Source organism: Tachypleus tridentatus, chromosome 3 (genome assembly GCF_004210375.1).
Source record: "Tachypleus tridentatus isolate NWPU-2018 chromosome 3, ASM421037v1, whole genome shotgun sequence".
Classification (NCBI taxonomy): domain Eukaryota; kingdom Metazoa; phylum Arthropoda; class Merostomata; order Xiphosura; family Limulidae; genus Tachypleus; species Tachypleus tridentatus.
Window position 1 is genome coordinate 82,605,662 of NC_134827.1, and position 22,349 is coordinate 82,628,010.

Below are 22,349 nucleotides of genomic sequence, written 5' to 3' on the forward strand. Positions count from 1 at the left end.
TTAAAAATGGGATTTCTTTTTACTGTTCAATAATTTAAATACATTGTTAGATTGTTCATTGTTGATTTAAATGCAAAACTTTCTTCATTGCATCAGGGATTAGAATGTCATACATGTTTTAAAAATATTCATTCATGCTATCAAAGCTGTAATGTGGAATAAAACGAAAATTAAGATTAGATATTCAGTCCTTTCAGGCTTGCATAAATGAGTGTATGCCATTAAAACTACAAAATGATTATTTAATCAGTTAAAAAAATAATTTGACAATATTTGTAATTTAATCTATATTTATATTAAAGTTTTCTTATCTTTTCACTTTTTGAATGAATTTCTCATACCTAGAACTTCCATGGAAGAATGTTTTTCCTCTCTATTTTAAAAGATTGTTCATTTGTAAATCCACTCACTGTTGCTCCTAAACCTGGTTATTTTAAATTATAATAAACATATTCACACATTTTGAATGATGTCTTACTCAGGTGCTTCGAGGCCACGATGATCATGTGATCACCTGCCTGCAATTTTCAGCGAACAAAATAGTCAGTGGTTCGGATGACAACACACTTAAAGTTTGGAATGCAACCACTGGAAGGGTAAGTCAAAGAATAATTCTGTTAATATATTCTCTAGAACCTGGTAGTAGTGCAGTGAACGTTTTACTGATGATAAATACTTTAGTAAGTTTTTATTGAGACCTTTTAATAGAAAACAGTATAACTGCTCAATACGAAGAAATAAGAGCTTCATTTTTTAGTTATTTTAAGATCTTTACTAAACCAAAAGAAAGGCATTTATATATATTATGCAAACAATTTCTCATTAAAATACTCTTAGTTTTAATTTAAAGTTTTGCTTCAAATTAAATCACAAATTATAGAAAATCATCTATATTTTAAGTCTACAACTTAAGTTATGGCATTACTGAGCTTAACTTTAATAGTTATTTGAATTTTGGGCAATAAGTGAAAATTATTTTAACATTTATTCATTTATATTTTAGTTTTGAAAATGTTCATAATCTTTCTTGATATTTACCATGTTTACTTTGATAATTTATTGCAGTTTTAACTGTCTTTTGTTGCTGCTGTTTGACATACTTTTGATACAAGTCACAAAGTTCTTTTAGTAAATTTTCAAACAGTGAATTGCAATAAGCAACAGAGGTATGCAAATCTGAAATACTAGTACAAATGATAATCCAACCATATTTTTATCTCTAATAAGTGAATTATTATACACTCCAACATATACATCTTTGTGCATTGTAGGGACTTTTTCCACAACATAACAAAAGTGAAATAATATGCCACAGTACATGTGTGATGCACATAAACTTTGAATAGATTTTATGTTCTACGTAAAAGAAAAAGAAAAATATTGTAGGTAAAACCACCAAGAAGTCAACTACAGAGATATACTATTGTCAGTACAACATTTTTGGTTCCTGTCAGTGGACACACACAGCAGATAGTGTGGTACGAGTTTGCTATAAAAAAAACACACACACATACATTGGTCTTATCTTGATAGAAGTTTTTAATATTATTCAACTCACCACAATTATATTAAAAAAGTATATGACTGTTTGCTTTTAATATAAAGCTATACAAATATAATAGGCTGTTTGCACTCTACACACCACGGGTATTGAGATCCTGTTTCTAGCATTGTAATCCCACAGACTTATTGCTAATCCACTGAGCAATAGTATAAAAGTATTATCATTCAGTTCTTATTAGTGTCTGTAGAAAAATTAATGTTCCAGATTACTTTGCATACAATTTCAGCTAACAAGAAATTTCATCTGTATCATTTGGAAAGAATTTGAACAACTGAAATTAGAAAGAATGATCTTTGTAATCAGCAAGCATTCCCAGAGCTCATTGTTTCACTGTTTTTGAGTCACAAATATTGTTCTAGTGTATAATTTTATGAGACAAAAATCTAATGTATGTACATAATTGAAAACATTTAAGCAATCTATGACAACTAAAATGTTGACTCTGCATGTTTTAATGTTACAATTCGCTCCTAAATATCAAAACTTAGAGTTAACTTTTTAATGGTCATAGATTGGCTTTAATTGAAATGTTTTAATATTATACCTGTTTTAAGGTTGTGTGTTATTTATCATTTTAATATTATACACAAGTGCCAAGATATAATACAAAGAAATTGGAAAAAAAACATGCTAACATTAAATTTGCTAAAATATATTTTACCTTTTACATACTCAGAAATGAATTTAAGAGTCAAATTATGAAAATTCATGAAGCTAGTGTTGGTTCTAAAATGTTAAATATGTGACTAGTGAAACATTCTACCATTCTTGACATTTTGTATCAACAGATATCAACAAATACATATCTCAGAATGGCTGGTATGGGTATTAACACTGTTTTTGATAAGGACAGAACAACATTTTGACCTTCCTAGGTCATCTTTAGGTTAGGAATATGACCTAGAAAAGTCGAAACATCAGATTAGATTAACAGTGACATTCAGGAAGTTAAAAAAAGGTAGCATTGGGGTCAAAAAATAGTCAACTTAATTATAAAGATCCTGTTCTATTGAGCGACAGATTTCAGTCATTGGCTTATGTAGATGAGGAACTATTGACGGAATGGAAAATGAAAGGAAGAGAGAAGGATATAGAGTATGAACTTGTATCTATTTTAAGGTTGTGAGTTATTTATTATTTTAAGATTATACACAAGTGCCAAGATATACTTGGAAATTGGAAAACTGTGTGTTAATGAAAATCTACTAAAAGTTAAGTAATAGGTGACTTCTTGACACAACATGTGGATAGAATAGTCTATGAGGTAAATAATGAGAAAAGAATTAGATTATGCTATCCTGGGGGTTCGAGGTAGAAGCATGACTGACAGAAAAAGAAATACAGTGAAGGGAACTGACAAGGATTCAAATTTTTGTGCATTTAGGATCTAACAATATAGGCAAGAGTAAGTCAGAGGAACTAACTAGTAAGTACAAGGGATTGATAAAAGCACTTAAAGATTATAAATTAATTGTGTGAGAGATATTGCCAAAATTTAATTGTGAAGATGAAATTTTGAGTAGGTCACTAGGACTAAATGTCAGGCTGAAATTAATATGTAAGGATTAGCAGGTTATCTGGTTGGATGTATGGGATCAATTCAGTGGAAAGATTGAATTTTTTTTGGAATGGATGGTTTGCATTTAAGTAGGAAAAGGTGTGGCATGCTTTGGAGGGCTTATTAACTCAGATGTAAGGGAAGTTTTGAATTAGTACTAAATATTGGTGAGGATAAAGGTAAACTAAATGAAACAAAACTGAGATGTAGATGAAAGTTTAGCATAGGAAATTAATTTAAAATTTGTTATAAGAATAGGCGTAATTTTTACTGCTGTAAATCTAAAAGTATAGGAAACAGAATAGATGACTTTAGGGCACTGGTAGTAACAGACAATTTTGATAAAATGAGAATGACAGAAACATGGTTAAGTGCAGGTGATTTTAACAACAGAAATTTCTTTGAAATACATGGTCATAGGCTATTTAATAGAGACAGAGTAATAAACATAGAGGAGAGGGAGGGAGTGGCTCTGCATGTAAAGTGAGAGTTACATAATGTTAAAGTTAACAATATTAAGGATAATAGCAAGGAGATTGAATCCATTTGGGTTACTGTTAGTTGATATCAAGGGGAAAAACTTAGTTGGAATTTGTTGCTGCAAGTAAAAAACCAGGTTGGCTCACGAAAGGTTTGAAAGATTAAAGAAAAGCACCATAAATGTAAGATTTTTAAATTGAATGGTGTTATAACAGATCAAGAAAGTTGGTCAAATGGAAAATTGGGATATTCAAAAGAATGTGTGAAACATTTGACTGAAAAGAAAAATTGAATAAGGATTTTTTAAAGTACATTAGGAGGAAACAAAATATTTGGATAGGGATAGGATGCTTGAGGGTTGACAAATGAAGGCTCGTAACTGATTATAAAATGGTTAGGTTATTCTACTTTTCCTTCAGATTTTACTGATTAAGACTTGAGCAGTATTCCTTATTTTGAGCAATTAATAGAGGAAAGCAAGATAACTGCACGAGTTCTAAGCTTGTTAAAATAAAATTGGGAAGTTCATGGAATGATAAGTCTCTTGAATCAAATAATATTTCCAAAAGGATTTTAAAGAAGGTTAAGCATTGGATATGTACAATTTCTTGTACATCACTGAATAGTGGACAAGTACCAGCATACTGGAAATTAGCTACTGTCATTCCTACCTTCAAGGAATGTAATAGAATTGTCTCAGTAAATTTAGGCCTATTAGTCTTATATTAGTTGTGGGGAAAATTCTGGAAAGTCTGATAAAAAATACTTTACAAAGTCATTTAACAAAGCACAGAATATTGTCAGATAATCAACATGTTTTCAGTGAGGTGGAAAAATTTGCCCTTACAAATCTTTTTACATTCTCTTACAAGGTTAATGCTTGTAACATATATAAAATAAATTAGATTTATTTACAAAATAAATTAGAATATATAGTGAGTTGGGCAAATAACTGGCAGATGGGTTTTAATTATGATAAATGAAAGATATTGTGTGTGGGTTATCATAATTTGAATTATAATTATAATTTCTTTAGAAATAACATTAACAGTGTCATGAAAGAAAGGGATCATTGTGTAATGGTTGAACAGTCTCTTAAGCCATCTAAGCAGTGTGCTATTGCTGGTGGTAGGGCAAATAATATTTTATAGGTTGTATCTACAGAAATATTGAATACAAGTTCAAAGAGGTTATAAGTTCATTGTACAGGTTACTGGTTAAGCCACATTTGGTGTGTTGTGTTCAATCTTGAGGGTTACAAAAATGATACATGTGATGGAGGGGCTATTACGTGGAGAGATTAAGATCTTTGAAAGTTTTCCCTTGAAAAAAAGAAGAGTTAGAGAGGATTTGATTAAGTGTTTAAGAGTGTAAAAGGAACAGATAATTTTCAGTGAGAATTACAGAATCAGAGGACACAAATTTAGGCTAGGTAGAAGCTTCAGCTATGATTTTTTTTTTTTTTTTTTTTTCCAGATAGGGTGGTTGGCCAAAGAAATAGAATGCCTTTCAGTGTTGTAAAGGGAGTATATTTGAGTGAAATTAAAATAAAGCTTAAAAGATATATGATATATGAATGATAAGTGTTGGCTTTAAATGTTTTTCTTTAATTTATTTGATGGTTTTTAGTTTGGCTTAGAGAATAGGACAGCTGAGATGGACCAGTGGGTCCCTTGGTGTTCTTAAACATTATGTTAAGTCATTAGTAATGAAGATCCTAATAATTAAAACACAATTTTGACTGCTTAATATTGACTATTTTTGTTTTGAAGAAATGTTATTGATGCACTAGCCCCATCTGGTTATCTTAATCATTAACTGCCTCAAATCCTATCATTGAAAATATGAATGTGGTAAATAAAACCATTATTAATTTTTTTTCTAGATATTGAAAAACTAAGTAGAGTGTAGCTAATACTTTCATTTTGTTAATTGTGTTTGTGTTGTTTTTTACTTTTTGTATCATGAAGTAAGTATTTTACTGTTCAATACAATTGAATACAAATATATCAAATTTGTTGAAGTGTTTGGGTTAAAATGGCATGAAACATATACAGGACATGGCATATTGTTGTGTGCTAACTATATTTATAAAACTGTTTTTGACTATGACTTGGTAGAATGGCTGTATGTGTATGTGTGGATAATAAGGTTTTACACCAGTTGTGAAAAATGCCACAAAAACAGTAAATAACATAAAAATGTTACTTGCGTGTTTTATAGTTTGCAAAGTAATTTTGCAATGACTAATATTATGGCTCATTTCTCTAAAATTTATGAATTTTGTTATTGGTAAGCTTACTTAACTGCCTGTCTGCCATCATGAAATATTTATGTTTGTGTGTCTGTCAAAATAATTTGAAACTAGATGTTTGTGTAGCTAATGTTTTTTTCTGTAAAAAGTATGATAGGTCTTCCTTTGGCATTATTTTAATACAGCATTGTTTCTACTTTAAACATGCACAGAACAAAATGGATCCATTGGTTGGTAAATTTTTCAATGATTAACCTGATAAATGTGTAGTTATATTTCACCAGTGAAATTTTAAGTTGTGTAATATGATTTATTTCGAACGTTCTTTATGTAAAAAAACCCAACAAGAAACAATCCACAACAACCAATTATTATTTTGTATTGAACCACCTCTCTCTAAAGAGGGTATTATAAACAACTGCTAAACCTGTGGTATTGCATTAATTTTTCATTTTTGTTACCCATCAGTGTATGAGAACATTAATGGGGCATACTGGAGGAGTCTGGTCATCACAGATGTCAGGAAACATTATCATCAGTGGATCTACCGATCGAACATTAAAGGTTTGGAATGCAGATACTGGAACCTGCACTCATACGCTGTATGGACACACGTCCACTGTACGATGCATGCATCTTCATCAGAACAAGTATGTTTTAGTTTTACATAATAATTACAGGCATCAGATATGCAACATTTATCCTGTTATCTAGTTTGTGCTTCTGTTAGTAGTTGGAGGAGATGTTTACTCTAAACTTGACAACTGATAGCTTAATTTTTGCATCAAAAGATGTACATAATTATTAGAAAATGAAGTTGCATGCTAATTGGAATTATTTTGATATTGTCATACTCCCAATCAATAGAAAAAAATGCAGGTAACTCTTAAGAAACTTTATGAAATTGCAATGAAACAAATTTAGATAAAAAAAAATTAAAACGGTTGTTTTCTGTTGATGTCTTTGTTTTTGCTATCAAGTCTGAGCCAAAACCAGGACATAAAAGGGTTAAATATTCATTTTTTTACCAAGTTTGTCCAAATTGCATTCATGCCATTTGTAATAAAGCTTGTGTATGCTTAAGATAAACTTAAATGTTAATCAAAGCAGAAAAGATTTAAATGATTGTAAAATATATATAGATCATTCATCTACTCTTTTGTATGAGGGAAAAAAATGCACATAAAGTTAAAATCTAGAAAACTTGTGCAATGCTAAGTCATTTGTATTTATCCCTCCCCAGTGGAAGAGGTTCAAATGAGATAGAGCAATAAATATTTTTAATATATGTAGACACTTACTTTTTAGAATAACCAGAGTTCTAATAATTAACTCTCTCAACTTTGGCTGAGTCAGTTTGACTGATTGCAAAATTTGGCTGACTTATAGTAAACATTAAAAGTATTTCATGTACAAAAACTCGTATTTTTAGTGAAGTATTTTTAGTCAACTTAAAGATATTTCCACACATACATTTGCAAAGTGATTATCATGTTAAGATTAAAAATACTTTATTTCAAAAAAACCTCAAATTTCATTTATGTAATCTCTGAAACCTCCTAAATACATATAAAATGTATGTTTTCAGTAAAACATTATTATATTTTATCTGTTATTTTCTCTACCCTAACTGTATACAACATTGGTCAATTTAATTGACTTTGTGACCACAAACAAAAATAGGAAATCTCTCTACAATAACTTCATTTTGTAACATGAAACAACATTCATTTATCCTAAATACCTTTACACTCTTAATAGCATACATCTATTTATACACAAGTTTTATAAGTTATAAATCACTTCGAGAATGTGGAGCTCACATTATGTTAATGAATTATTTTACCAACAAGCTGCTTGCTTGCGTGCCTCGTGAAACATTTTTATCATGTTGTTGTTATTTATTTTATTTAGTCTGAACTAAAAAAATCCCCATTTTTACATTTGAGTTGCTTTTATTATAATAAATATAGAAGAATAAACATGAAAAACAAGGAATAAGTACTTACCCAGGTCTTTTTTTTCCTCTTAACTGTCTATAACACTTAACCCCACATGTTTATTTAATTAAATAGTGCATCAAAGAATATAGAACAATAACATGTAAAAAAGCAGATAATTTCCCCTGTCATAATTTTTCTGACTTTTTAACTATACAACAACAGTCATTAAAAATTCATGCAAGCAAGTTACCTTTCCCATGGCAACGAAGCTTATACTAACAGAAGTAGTAATAATTCTCTACTTAGAACACAATATAATATATCATTTGATAGATGAAAACCTTGGCTTTTTATTAGTTATACATGATACAAAATGAAACACGAGAGAACTATTAACAAATCCTAAAAGATAGGATATGACAGGTGTAATCAAACAAAATTGAAGGCTAAAAAAAATGGTTTGTCTAAGTAATGACAATTATATAGTGAGTAATTTATTGTTGAATTTCTTACTTGTTGGAGGTGTGAATAAAATAGAGAAGAGAGAATGCCTAGAGAAATTGTCACATTTCCTAAACTATGGAATATTCAGTTTTTTGTTTTTTTAAATAATAACTTATAAAATAAAGAATTAAAATATGGATTATTAAGTACACATTTATGCTATACTAATTGGTATAACGTAAACAAAAATTAATTTAATAAACTTTTGAATGAAAGTCACTTAACCCTCAGTAAATAATGCCTAGTAGAGAGTGTTAATAATCAAACTTAACATATCAATTCCTGTTAACTTTGGGACAAAAAGGTCAAAAATTTTATTTATGTTAAAAAGCACAACCACAAAATCTGATGAAGTGGTACCAACTTTGAAAACAATTTGAATGGTTAATGAGGAAAATTTTATTATGTGTTTATTGTAGTAACAATTGTACAATCTTTCAACAAGGTTTAGTCTTTATCACATTCAAGTAGTTTACAAAAACACAGGAATATATACACATAAACCAACAAACAACACAACATTACACTGCAATTTATCACTAATCTCTAAAATTGTTTAAAAATAATTCACACTTGCACAAAACACGCCAGAAAATGTAAAATTCATATCATCTTTAAATTCACTCAGAAACCTGGCCCTAAAGTAGAAATGTTACTGAATAAAAATTGTGTAGTCACACATTACCATCATCATTTATGAAATAATGTTTAATAACTGCCCATAATTCTACATTGGAGGAACTGGAAGAAAACAATAATAATAATAAACGTCCTTCACATGTTTAACACCATTGCAAAAAAAAAAAAAAAAAGAAGACAGAGATATCTATTAAAACTGTAATAGTAAACAGAGCTGAATATCAATAAATGAAAAATCAAAGCAGAATCTTAATTGAACAAAACAGCTCTAACTAAATCCAGTATTATAGGAACCAAGATATGTTACTGAGCTGTCAAGAAATCTGTTTATGTTTTCTGTCTGTTCCATACTGTATATGTATTTCAGTGTGTTTCTAAACTGCTTGTACCTGATGTGACAAAACCTTGTTGAAACATTGCACAAATAATACAAGTTAACCTTCTCACTACAGCTATGTCAAAGTGCACGTGTAACAACCTATTATGTTAGTAATTAAGCTACTGTATTATCATTGTATACAAAAAAAGCATAGTTACTAAATCAAATTTTAATGTTGTACGAGTTGTATCTTCTCAGTTTTATAAAGAAGTATTCATAAAAGTCCTTAATCTCCATTAGTATGAGAATTATTGCATTTTTCTTTAATTTATTTACAGCCCTTCTGTGAAGTACAGAATTTGACATTAATTACTCATTCTAATATAGACATTACTGAGGAAAAGCATAATTTTTATAGTTTTCAATGGTATTTGTTTACAAAGTTATAAACTAAAAAATCAGAACCATCTTTCACATCCTATCTTTCACAAGTTGCCAGTCATTCTTTGTGAATTTTCTGTTATATTATTTACAACCAATAAAAATTGTTTATTAAATGATGTTTTATATTACATTGTTTTCTGTATAGGGTATTGTCTGTTACACCTTCAGTTTGAAAATTTCTCTTACATTATTCACATTGATCAGCTTATCTAAATTTTAAAAACTGTTGTTGTTTATTTAAAAAGCCAGATAAATTACAATAGTTATAGGGCATTGTTTATTTTGTGTGTGTTTTATACTGTGTTTTTAGGTGCATTATTTAATTAAATAAAAATTATACTGTACACTACAACCTTTACAATAAAAAAAGTAACTTCAACTTTCACCAACAGTTCATAGTAAAAATAACAAGATTATGGGTATGTACCACATTTTTTTCCATATACATATATATACTTTATTTATTATTAGTATTAATGTAAAAGCAACTAAAAGATAAAAATTAGTTAAGATAATGAAAAAAATATTTCTTCACAAGTTATGAAGAATCGTGCGTATTATATAATTCAATATGGTAACTTAAACTATGCATTTATCAAGTGCTTTATAACTTGTGTGGTGGGATTATTAGTTACATATGGGTCAAAGGACAATAAAGTAATAAAATTTAAATATAAACAGATGTGTGTTGTTACAAGCTTTAAGTTTTTTAGGATGCATAATTGTAATCTCCTGTTAAAATTTAAAGTTATTTTAGATAGGTAAAAAGGGGTAATTTAGATTTATTCCTTTTGTTGTTTCATGGTTATGTAGTCAGTGAAATAGACTTCCATGTGTTATAGTTAGGGTAAAGAAAATAACAGATGAAATGCAAAATTTTACTGAAGAAAGTTTGATATTTATTTAGGAAATTTTGGAGATTGTGCAAATGAGATTTTACAATTTTCATATAAGGAAAAGCATTTTTATCCTTCACATGAAAATCACTTTGCACTTGAAGCAGTCAGGACTGATCATGCTCAAGGACAAAGTTTTATTGAAAATGCATAATTAAAATCTTAATTTCTGTATACAAACAATGTGTAATCTTAACTGAAAGCTTGATAATTTAGTGATGGTACACAAAACATATTGCAAGTTAATGTGGATATTGGTGGTCAATTTAGGTTTAAATGTGTGATAGTTTTTCTTCACTTCCCATTCTAACCATCTTCAGCCATTATTATAAGCACAAAATACACATTTACAAGTAAACAAACAAGAAATGGTCCAGGGATTAGACATTCTATTGATAACAGTGTTTTAATTAAGATGCACTTCAAGTTTCAAAAAGCAGTTAACCATTGAAGAAGAATCTGAATTTATCATTATTGTTTTTGAAGAAATTGTAACTTATTGATAATTAGTGGAGAACAACTAATTGATAAGTAAGATATAAATCTGGTATTTAAAACTGTAACTATAAAAAAAATCTCTTCTTTGTGAATGAAGGGTTGTAAGTGGTTCACGAGATGCAACCTTGCGAAGTTTGGGACATTGATTCTGGGGAATGTCTCCATGTACTAGTGGGTCATTGTGCTGCCGTCCGTTGTGTACAGTATAACGGAAACTTGTAGTTAGTGGAGCGTATGACTATTTAGTGAAGGTGTGGAATCCTGAACGTGAAGAATGTCTCCACACACTGCAAGGACACTCAAACAGAGTTTACTCCTTACAGGTAGTATGAACTTGAAAGTTTTGGGTAGATAATACTGTATCAAGAATAATTTCAAGATGGATACTTGATCTAATAGATTTGAAAATGTTCTAAAGTTAATGTCTTTATAAGTATCTGTGAATATAAAAGTAATGTTATTCTACTGAAGTAAACATTGTGTAATTTTTTGTGAAATTTTATTTCATAATTATTTTAACCATTAATAATTACTTGTCTTTGTCAGATGTAAAAATACCATCATGAAAGTTAGTTAAATAGACTATATTATTAATACTTGTTCCTACAAGGCTTGTAATCTATTTTATTGAAATTGGAAATCATTTTAATTTCCAATAATGGCCATTTTTTAAAACTTAATTTTGTAAAATATTCTTTGACCTGTTTTTGAGTATATTCATGATACTAAAGTTTGATTAAAAATAGGCTTAATAAATAGATTGGAACCATAAAATGTAAGTTACAAATTAAAAATCTTCATATACAGGGAACAAGTTTAAAACATTTTGAATAGTTGCCCAAAGGATAACCATTATCCAGACTTTGGTTACCCTACATAAAAAAAAAAGCTGTTCTTTCATAAGTGAAAGCTTCTTAAGCCTATTCCAAATTTCAGCAGTGTTTGCAAAGACAGTCACATAGTGACAATATCACAAGTGTTTTTTTCATTTCAGTAAATATTGAGATGTGCTTGTTTTATGAAGTTTTCACTTTTTGCCATTATCTGGCATGATGGGTTGGTATGTTTATCCACTTGTGTATCATTAAAAAACGAGCCTACACTGGAAATACACTAAGATGTTAATTAACATGCTGCAAAATGCATTGATATGAATCTTCTATTTAGTTTTGACAATTTGAATAATTACCATAAACAAGCATCCTCTGGTAAAATGTGGGATACAGTTGCTGGACCCATCAAAATACTACATTAAAAATAACACTATCTTGCTGAATCTTTGAACAGAGTCTAAGCAGTACACTAACATAAGTACATTATGCTTGCTGTACACAGTCAACAAGGCTTTGTTTGCATGTGACATTTTCATGTATGTGGCATCCATTACCATCATAGACATTTCATAGGACAGAAATTAACTCTAGGCTTTCATTAATTGAAGAAATTTGCCACAGTAATGGTTATTTTGCACCAAAATATGCTAAACATTTTGTGCACCCAAAAAGTTCATGTATTTGCTTTATCACAATACTGGAGACATTTTTACTCAACAGAAAGACATTGATAATTTTTAACATTTCCAATGGAATTGTCATGTTCTGCTCAAGAAAACTTTCCACACATTAAGACAAGCAGTTATTAGTTGCGATTGGCTGAACTGTCACACACAGCACATTACACCTTGAATAGGAATGTTATTAATTTGGAGATTCCTTCCATGGTGTACACATGTTTGGGGATTTCTGTGAACATTACAAGTACCTTGGAAGGCATGTTGTAAATTGAGCCCCTTAGTACAGTGTGTGCAATGTATGCCTCAAAAGTGAAAACAACTGTTTGTGTACATTCAGAAGTAGAACTGAGCCAGCAGAGCAGTTCAGTAAAAACATAAAAATAATACAGAATTTATTGATTTGTGATAATATTCTTGCACATTTTGTCTTTGATTCAATACTGAAATGCTTATTGGAAGGCAGTATGGACAACTTTAATCACTACCTTTTGCATCATTTTCTTGTGTGACAGAATTTCTATCATCTTGGACAACCATTAAATTTGTTCTCTAACATATAACAAACTGATTAGAAACTGTTAATGATTATAATATGTTATTAATGTCTCACAGAGTTTAACCATCTTAGGAGGTTTAAGTTAGTTCAGAATCCATATGTAGGAAACAATGCTAAAATAGGCTTCATAAGTGTGATGATTAGTTCAAGAAATTATTATAACCAGTAATAGTTAATACTACTAAGTTTAAAAAATAAAGGTCATTATTTTCAAAACACATAAAAACATGCACTGATAAAAACTATAAGAACCAGTTTACCCAGCAAATGATTTAGTGCATTTTAAAAGTTTGTTTTATGACTAGGCTTTCTGATAGTTAGACAAGTAAATAAAATTGGTTATTATTTGCTAGGTTAATTGTATGTACCTTGCTATGACCAGAAGCTATTAATAAATGTAAAATAATCAGGATAAACCTAAAAATTATTCTAAACATTGTAATCAGTTTAAAGTTAATGAAACTAGAGCAAAGAAAATCTGAGTGTGTCAGAATGCCAATTATATGCTCCTAATATCTATTCAATTGAGAAAGGATATTACCTTTTTTTATTTTGATTACTAACCAAAGAAGAAATATTCTATTTATTTGACATTGTAATAAAATTTTAGAAATAATTTTGCAATTTTTGTAACTTACTTTTAATCTTTAGTCATGCCCATACATATATTCCTGTTTAGTATACAACTTTTCCACATTTTAAAGAAACATTTAGTTCTATTCTGTGTAAATATTTATTAAGTAATTGGTCACAAGTAAGTAAAACAAAATTAGTTTTAACTTTTGTCAGGCTAGTAGCTATTTATAGATTAGCATGTTTTGCCATTTGATTCTAATCATTTTACAGGATATTACTTGAACCATAAAATTAGTTATTTTTTAATAACTATTAAGCCATTAACTGTGGCTTAATCTGCAAACCACAACAGAACATGGTGGTATTTTTGTTATGGTCTGTGGTACTATTTAGGCATTTGGACAGTCTCTGTTGCCTGATGTATTATAGTTATCATCCAAGGCTTTATAACTGTTCATACAGTGATTAGCTTACCAGACAGATCAGTATTTTAACACACAATGAGGATTCTGTTCATTTAGCCAAAGTTATATTATTGATTGTTTAAAACAAGTCAGACTTGCAACACAGGTACATGTAACCATCTTTTCCCCCCACTGACACACAGTTTTATGTTTTCAAATTAACTTCACTTCAAAGTAGAATTTGTTTCATTAGTGACTGTTAATGTGATGCATCAACAATGATGAATGTTCAAGTCTGTTTTCTACTGTTACATTACATGGTTATTAACTGTATTTTCATAACCTCAACTTAACTTTACTGGGAAATCCTCTTGGATGAATATCAAAAAAATACTATAGCAAGCTACTTGTTATTGGCTTAATTATGTTGTTCAAAATGTTAGTTATATAACAGTTTTAATAGTATTGACACAATTTTTTGTAACTTGTATATGAACAGCTTGAATTATAAGTTTTGGGTATATAAAAAGAGTACATTTGCTGTTTATGTTGCATTTAAACATTACATTATGAATATACACCAACAGTATTTGTGTAATATTTGCAGACAGCTGAAATTACTAATAATTTGGCAATATGTACATATGTATATACTGATATAAGAAAAGATCTTGCTTTCCCATTTGTACATGAAATGATATCAGTATTACATGATACATGGCTAAAAATTAAATTTCTACAACTTTGCCCCCATTACAAGTGTGTGTGTGTGTATATATATATTTTTTTTTTAGTTCGATGGCCTTCATGTTGTCAGTGGTTCCTTAGACACCCACATTCGGGTGTGGGATGTAGAAACTGGTGCCTGTAAACATCTTCTCAAAGGGCATCAATCACTAACATCTGGCATGGAGCTCAGAAACAACATCCTAGTCTCTGGAAATGCTGATTCCACTGTCAAAGTGTGGGACATTATTACAGGGAGATGTCTACATACATTAGCAGGTGAGCAAACGTTTGTGGTGTTGGAAGAGGATTACTGTGATAACTCATTGGTTTTTCAAGTATTATATTTTTTTAGCAAAGAAAAATTATTGATATGTTGAAAAATGTATTGAGTGATGTATTTTAATGTATGATAAGTTAAATTTATAAAGTCTTCCTGCTATAACAGAAGCTATTAAAATGTGTTTAGCTGGTATATATTAACCATATTTCCCTTTTCTTGGTTAAAATCATTGTTTGGTACTTGCAATTTTTATGTTGATGGTTGTTAATGTTTCTTAAAGATGATAACCTTGCTTGACAATAATAAAGTAACTTTTCAATGACAACATTAACAATATTATTTCACATCCAAGTGATTTTTGCAAATTTAAAAAATATTAGACTTTTGAAGTAGAAATATGTATACATATTTTTTTACACTGATTAAAGTAATTGTTGCTTTTACTGAAATTAGTCACACACACAAAAAAAGTACTTGTATATATCTCTACTGTTCAAGAATATTGTTATCAAAGACAGTATTTTTCTAATCTAATAAACAATTGGTGGAAACAAGCAAAAGTTTTCATTGTATTGCTGTTACCTTGAGATGTAACTGGAATGATGCCTTGTTGTCAGGGTTCCAAACAGTGTACATCTAAGTATTAAAGTAAATAAAACTTTAAGCAAATTGAAGGTTTTACTTAAGACACAGCATAACTAATACTATTCAGTATCTGTCATTAGTGGTCTGTAGATAGGAAACCAAACTGTATTTAAGTTTGATATAAATATATACAGTATGTTTTGTAAATGTAGGTCCATCTAAAATTGCTTTATATCTATATAATTGTTCATTTTTGATTATTTCAGTTGAAAAGTAATATTTTGTCTTTTTCTGTCACTATGCTGATGTTCTTTTGGAAACATGCAATACCTTTTTTTTCTTCTTCTTATTGACTTAACATATTTTTTCATATCTTTATTAATCAGGTGACAATAAACACCAAAGTGCAGTAACATGTCTTCAGTTTAATAGCAAGTTTGTGATTACATCATCTGATGATGGAACTGTAAAATTGTGGGACCTCAAGACTGAGATTTTATTCAGTAATCTTGTATCATTAGACAGTGGAGGCAGCGGAGGGGTGGTGTGGCGAATTAGGGCCTCCCCTACCAGACTAGTGTGTGCTGTAGGCAGTCGTAATGGCACTGAAGAAACAAAACTGTTAGTCTTAGACTTTGATGTGGAAGTCAAATAACCCTTACACCATATAGCTGTGCATGAACTTCATATCATATTAACTGAAAGGATAGCCATTGGTCTTTCAAATGCCTCATGTATATTCTTCTCTCTACCCACCATGATTCCAGAGGATTTTATATCATCATATCTGAATCTCTCCATTGTATTTTGACAGTGGGGAGTTAAGGAATCAAAGGTATTTCTTAAGGCAGCAGAAACAGCAAATAGAACTTATTCGAGTAGTGGAAGTGTGAGAAGCAGAATGTGTTGCTTCAGATTTTCAGAAAGACTCTAGAGAAAGGAATGCCATTGGTCTTTCAGTCACATTTATTGTGTTGTCTTTTCCTAATGTTTTAGTATACTGATGTCTTAAAACCCTAGAATCTCTTAAAATTAATGCTCATAACAATCAACAAACAGGCATTGAGCAAGAATGAAAATGTTCATATCCTGAATGGTGTATTTTAGGGGCCAAATTATGCCCTTGGTTTGATTGTTTTTGTTGTTGTTTTTTTAAGATTAATTTTAAAATGTTTGTGGGGTAATTTCACGTTAGCTTTTTTTTAAAGTCAGGATATGGTCTGAAACATTGTGTAGCTGCTTCTTACAGATGATTCTGTCAGTTACATTGTGAATGACTGTTTTTGGTTTTAATGTTACGTTTTGTTAAAAGTGAGGAGTCCAACTGGTCACGTTGAAATTTCAGGATAGAATCCACAAAGCTTGTGTACAATATTTCCTTATCAGCTTTCACGTTTTGTTGTAAATAAACAGTTTTGGATTTTATTTGACTTTGAATTATTTTGTTTTAAATTCGTACAATGAACACAACAAATGTAATGACAGAAACTTTTTATTTAGGGGCCTAAGATAAAACATAGGAAATGCTAAATTAAGCAATTATTAACATTAGGCTAAAGTATTCAGTTGAAATTTTGAAGAAATCAAAAATTGATTTGGTTGAAACTTTAACTTTTGTTATTAGTGTATGCATTGATTGTTGTATGTAGCCAATAAAGTCTAAAGATATGTATGTTAATCTAAATTAATAATGACATTATGAGTAATAAGTAAACATGTTTTCAAATGTTTAACAAAGCTTCTAATGCTGATGAAAATGGCCTATGTTGTAAATACACAATAAGAGGGTGTCTTTTTTGTTATGAACTACGATACACAATAATTCAGAAAACAGTTAGATGGATTAAAACATCACCTTTTGATATGATTATTCAGTTTTAGTTTCTTGTCATACCAAAAACTATGACCTCTTTTAGATGAAAGAGTACATCAAAATTTGGAGCAACATCATGAGATCTACTAGGCTCTCACCAGGCTGCAGTTATCATTCACACGCATTTAGGTCTCTATCTGGTTTTGTTTTTTGGGTTATTTTTGTTGTTTTTTAATCATTTTATTTTAATGAGTTATTTATACATACATACTTTAGTATTTTATGAGTCACTCATGAATATTTGCATTATTTCTTACTTGAGTGCACTAACATTAGTTCTTTTACTACTCATATGATAAAGTTATGAAGGAAAACATGTCTGGGTTGCTCATAGAATGTTGATCTTTTTTTCTGGATATTTTTGTTGTTGTTTTTTCCAATACTTCACAAAAATTCGTGATTTTTTATCATCTGTGAAGTTTTGATTTTGAAGAGCCTCTGTTTCTAGTAAGTAATTTTTCCATTACATTTTTTGGTCTTAGAACAAATTTATTTGTTAATGATATTGATATCGTGGACCTATTATCGTTAATAATGTAGTACTGTTCAAATATACTGATGTCCAACAGGTTCCAGAAATGCAGAGAATAAATTGAACACGAACCTCAGAAGACACATAAGCCTTTCATAAATGCAATACGCTGTCAGGATGTTCACAATATTCAATTACGAGTCAGAACAAAAACTTGTGTGTCAGTTGAACCTTTGGTGTGCTACAAGTTCAACTAGAATTATCTATCAGGTCATGACCTAACTCTTTCTAAGATAAGGTAATCAACAAAAAAGTGTATCACATGCGCTATGCCTAATATTCGAGGAAAAGACTATTATGATATAAGAACACGTGTATTTTAAATAATAGGCAATACACACAGATACATGTAGAAGAGTTTACGTTGAAGTAAATTAGACTGACCCCCTGAGTGTGTCAGGCCTTGGCAACAGTCAGCGAGTTCAATAATTTCACATGTATACGAGTTCTTCCACTGTTATTTTAGTTTTCGAAAGTATACAAGCCCAGATCCAATGGAGAGAAAGGGTAGGGAATGAAACTTTAGAAGATGTGTTGTAGTGATAAATGTAATGAAGCTAATAACCAGCATTGGCTAAAGTTTTATCTTTGCACGTTTCTAACTGGTTCGCAACAGTAACCTACTGGTACAAGTTGAACATAATCTGAATAAAGAAATAAAATCATATATGATGAATAAATAAATCAGAATTTGGTTCATGTATCTCTCACAGATTATTATGTAACACCACGAGTAAATGTAGTTAACGCAATTCATGAATTATCAAAATCTTTCATTGTGCCAAAAGACGTCTGTTTTTGTGCTCTTTACTTCTAGCATAATAGCACAACCTGCCTGAAAATAAATCACGAAAACATTCGGTAATATTTACCAAAGTTGGGTTTGGAGGAACCACATTGGGCTATCTACGTGTCCAGTACTGGGAATCGAACCCCGAAGTTTAGCGTTGTGAATCCGTAAACTTAACAGGGCTTGTCAAAGTTTAGAAATCGTTTGAATGTAAATATCAATTACATTACTAAATCAAAACTGTTCAAAGAAAATTAGATGCACTATATTTTATTTTATTTCGGATAAGCATACGATCATATCGTAACTTTACCTTTTAAAAATTGGTCACATAATCGACGAATTTCTTAGTAACCAAAAGCGAAGCAAGAGGTCGACATTTTGTCACCTGATATGGTGTTGATCCCTATAAAAATAACATGTTTTAGTTCAAGATCATAAGTTTAGAAATATGCTGATGTGCAAAAGAAATGTGGCACTCTGATCTAATGGATATAATTATATATTTTAAACAAATATCAAACAAGTTCGCAATAAAGTTGTACAGATGAAAGAAGCACGATAGGTTTTCAGTATTAAATGGGTGCTCGACTAGTAATTTGAGAGTCGCAGGTTTGAATGGCTCGCCTTTTCAGTCATGGGGACGTTATATTGTGAGGGTTAATCCCACTATTTGTTGGTAAAAGAATAGGTCAAGTGTTGGCAGTGGGTGATGATAACTACCTGCCTTCCCTTTAGTCTTGTTCTGCTAAAATAGGGATGGATATCGCAGATAGCCCTCGTGTGGTTTTGCACGAAATTCAAAATAGTGTGAAATGTAACAGTGTGTCAAAATGAAAACATTACAAGGTTAATATTGGCTATGACCTCCTTTAGTATTAACACAATTCTGACAGCATTGATGTATAGACTAACTTCTGGATAGCCTCCTATGATGTGTTTTCCCACTCTTTCTTTGCAGCTACATGCTGCTGACGAAGGTTAGTCAATCGTGGTTGTCTCCTGTTGATGGAAATGACAAGTGGGTCCCAGAGACGTTCTACTAGACTTGGGTCAGGAGAAAAAAGACTTCAGTGTTTTCTGTAGCATGTTAAAAAATCGACATTTCTAGATAGATTTCCAAAAAGGTCAAATGGATGTGACAGTTCTAAGATGTTGTGGTGACTCTCTGCCTTTTTGGAAGAGGTTTGTTCTTCATAGAGCCATTTACCTGGATTCTAAGAGCTAGTCTGCAAATTATTAAAACAGTACATCTCATTCTCCAGGCAACTTCTCTCACAAAAGCCACCTTCAATCTCACCTATGGCAGTTAGCTTATCTACATTTACTAAAGTGGAACATGATCGTATTTGTTGCTTTTTTTGTATTAATTATAGCCATATCTTTATGAACATGTAACAATATCATATCAACTAAAATACATAAGATTGTGAATATAGCATTTTAATAATATCATGTGACTTGAGTCCAGTATTACAACCTCAAGTCAAGTCGTTTACGTGCTTTATTTGTTTTTTTGAATTTCATGCAAAGCTACACAAGAGTTATCTGCGCTGGCTGTCCCTTATTTAGCAATGTAAGACTAGAAGGAATGCAGCTAGTCTTCAGTATACGCCTCGAACGCTTGTGCTACTCTTTTTACCAATGCATAGTAGGATTGGCCGTCACCTTTATAATGCCCTCACGGCTAAAAAGGCGAGTATGTTTATTATGAAGGGATTCGAACCCGAGACCCTTATATTACAGATCGAGCGTTCTAACCTCTTGATGTAAGAAAACACAAAAAAAGAAGCCCTCTTTGATAGCTTGGTATAATTGAAGCAAATTATTCAACATTTTCCACCAAATGTACCGCATCTGAAATATTTCATCGCAAATTTATTTCTACACCTGAAAAGTTGTAATCGCGTATTAATACGTATATATACATGTAGTTCTAAAGCTATTAGTAACGTTCCTTGTAAATAGATACTATTTTAAACATTACAAGGAGACTCAAAAATCAGATTTAACTTTTTCATTACCAGTTCTTTTGTCATCATTTAAACTCATAAAAGATAATGCCTGTAGCCATCACATCCAAACGCGTTGGGAATATTCCACCAATCAGACAAGATCCAGACGCCAATGACAAACTAGCCAGCAACTAAAACTTAGAAGCTGAGTGGTTCAATCTTCGACCTTTCAACTCCTACTGCCTTTCGCTGTGTGCAGCGATTTGTAGTAAGGCAGTTACCTTTGATATTTAAAAACAAACTTAAAGTAGAAATAAACCACTCTAAATGTCTACAGTGTGAAACTCTCAACCTTCACCTTTATATGATATATACAAAAAAAAAGCAAAAATATGCTCATAATAGAAGTACACCACCTTATATTTTTAATTACTTCAACTCGAATGATATCACGAAAATTATAACATAGAAGCAAGCAAAAATAACCTATTCTACTATAAACATCCATCCAGATCACGTTTCGCATTATCAACCCCAAAATACTTTCACATGCCCTCAGTAGATAGACAGAAAAACACTTTCCCAAAAATAAAACGGTGATAATCCTAATTCAACATGTTTATTTCAGTGACACAGTCATCACGGGATCTTGAAAACCCTGTTACATTAGATTATCACAAAATAATTAAGACGAAATCTTCCAAAATGATACACATTTAACCTGATTTAAAGTCTTAATTTCTCGTGACGTAGAAGACTGGTTTATACCAACAAGACCATAGATTAAAATTTGGAAATATATCGACACCAAGTCGCTTCAATCTATGCAGAAGGTTGGAAGTTCAATCAAGAAGTTTATACTACGAAATATCCAGAAACATTTGTCATAAACACTTAAGCTAGGTGCTCAGTATGCAAATATTTAAAAGCCCTTTTACTATTATTGACTTCGGCCCGGCATGGCCTAGCGCGTAAGGCGTGCGACTCGTAATCCGAGGGTCGCGGTTTCGCGCCCCCGTCGCGCTAAACATGCTCGCCCTCCCAGCCGTGGGGGTGTATAATGTGACGGTCAATCCCACTATTCGTTGGTAAAAGAGTTGGCGGTGGGTGGTGATGACTAGCTGCCTTCCCTCTAGTCTTACACTGCTAAATTAGGGACGGCTAGCACAGATAGCCCTCGAGTAGCTTTGTGCGAAATTCCAAAACAAACAATTATTGACTTGACAGGATCCCTATTCATCATCAATCGTCAATTTTCTTAGGATTTTATCAAACAACATCACTTGTCTCTGAAACTTTTGCAGACTACTCAGGAATTTTTACTACTAGCCAACTAAATAAATTGAACAATTATCATGGATCATTAAATTCATATTTCGTTATCGAAAATCGCTTGATATCTCAGAAAGGAGGGGTTGCAACATTTATTGTGTTGGTTTTTAAAACAACTTTCCCAA

General features: G+C 30.9%; 1 pseudogene across 1 annotated transcript in view; it reads left to right on the top strand.

The window, feature by feature from the left end:
• Positions 1 to 17,167, top strand: part of LOC143247354 (F-box/WD repeat-containing protein 7-like) — a 109,673-nt pseudogene extending 92,506 nt beyond the window's left edge. The window contains exons 10-14 of the transcript XR_013026526.1: positions 483 to 596; positions 6,325 to 6,506; positions 11,197 to 11,422; positions 14,943 to 15,153; positions 16,129 to 17,167. The product of XR_013026526.1 is annotated as an F-box/WD repeat-containing protein 7-like (transcript). The remainder of the gene's footprint in view (positions 1 to 482; positions 597 to 6,324; positions 6,507 to 11,196; positions 11,423 to 14,942; positions 15,154 to 16,128) is intronic.
• The last annotated feature ends 5,182 nt before the right edge of the window (positions 17,168 to 22,349 follow it).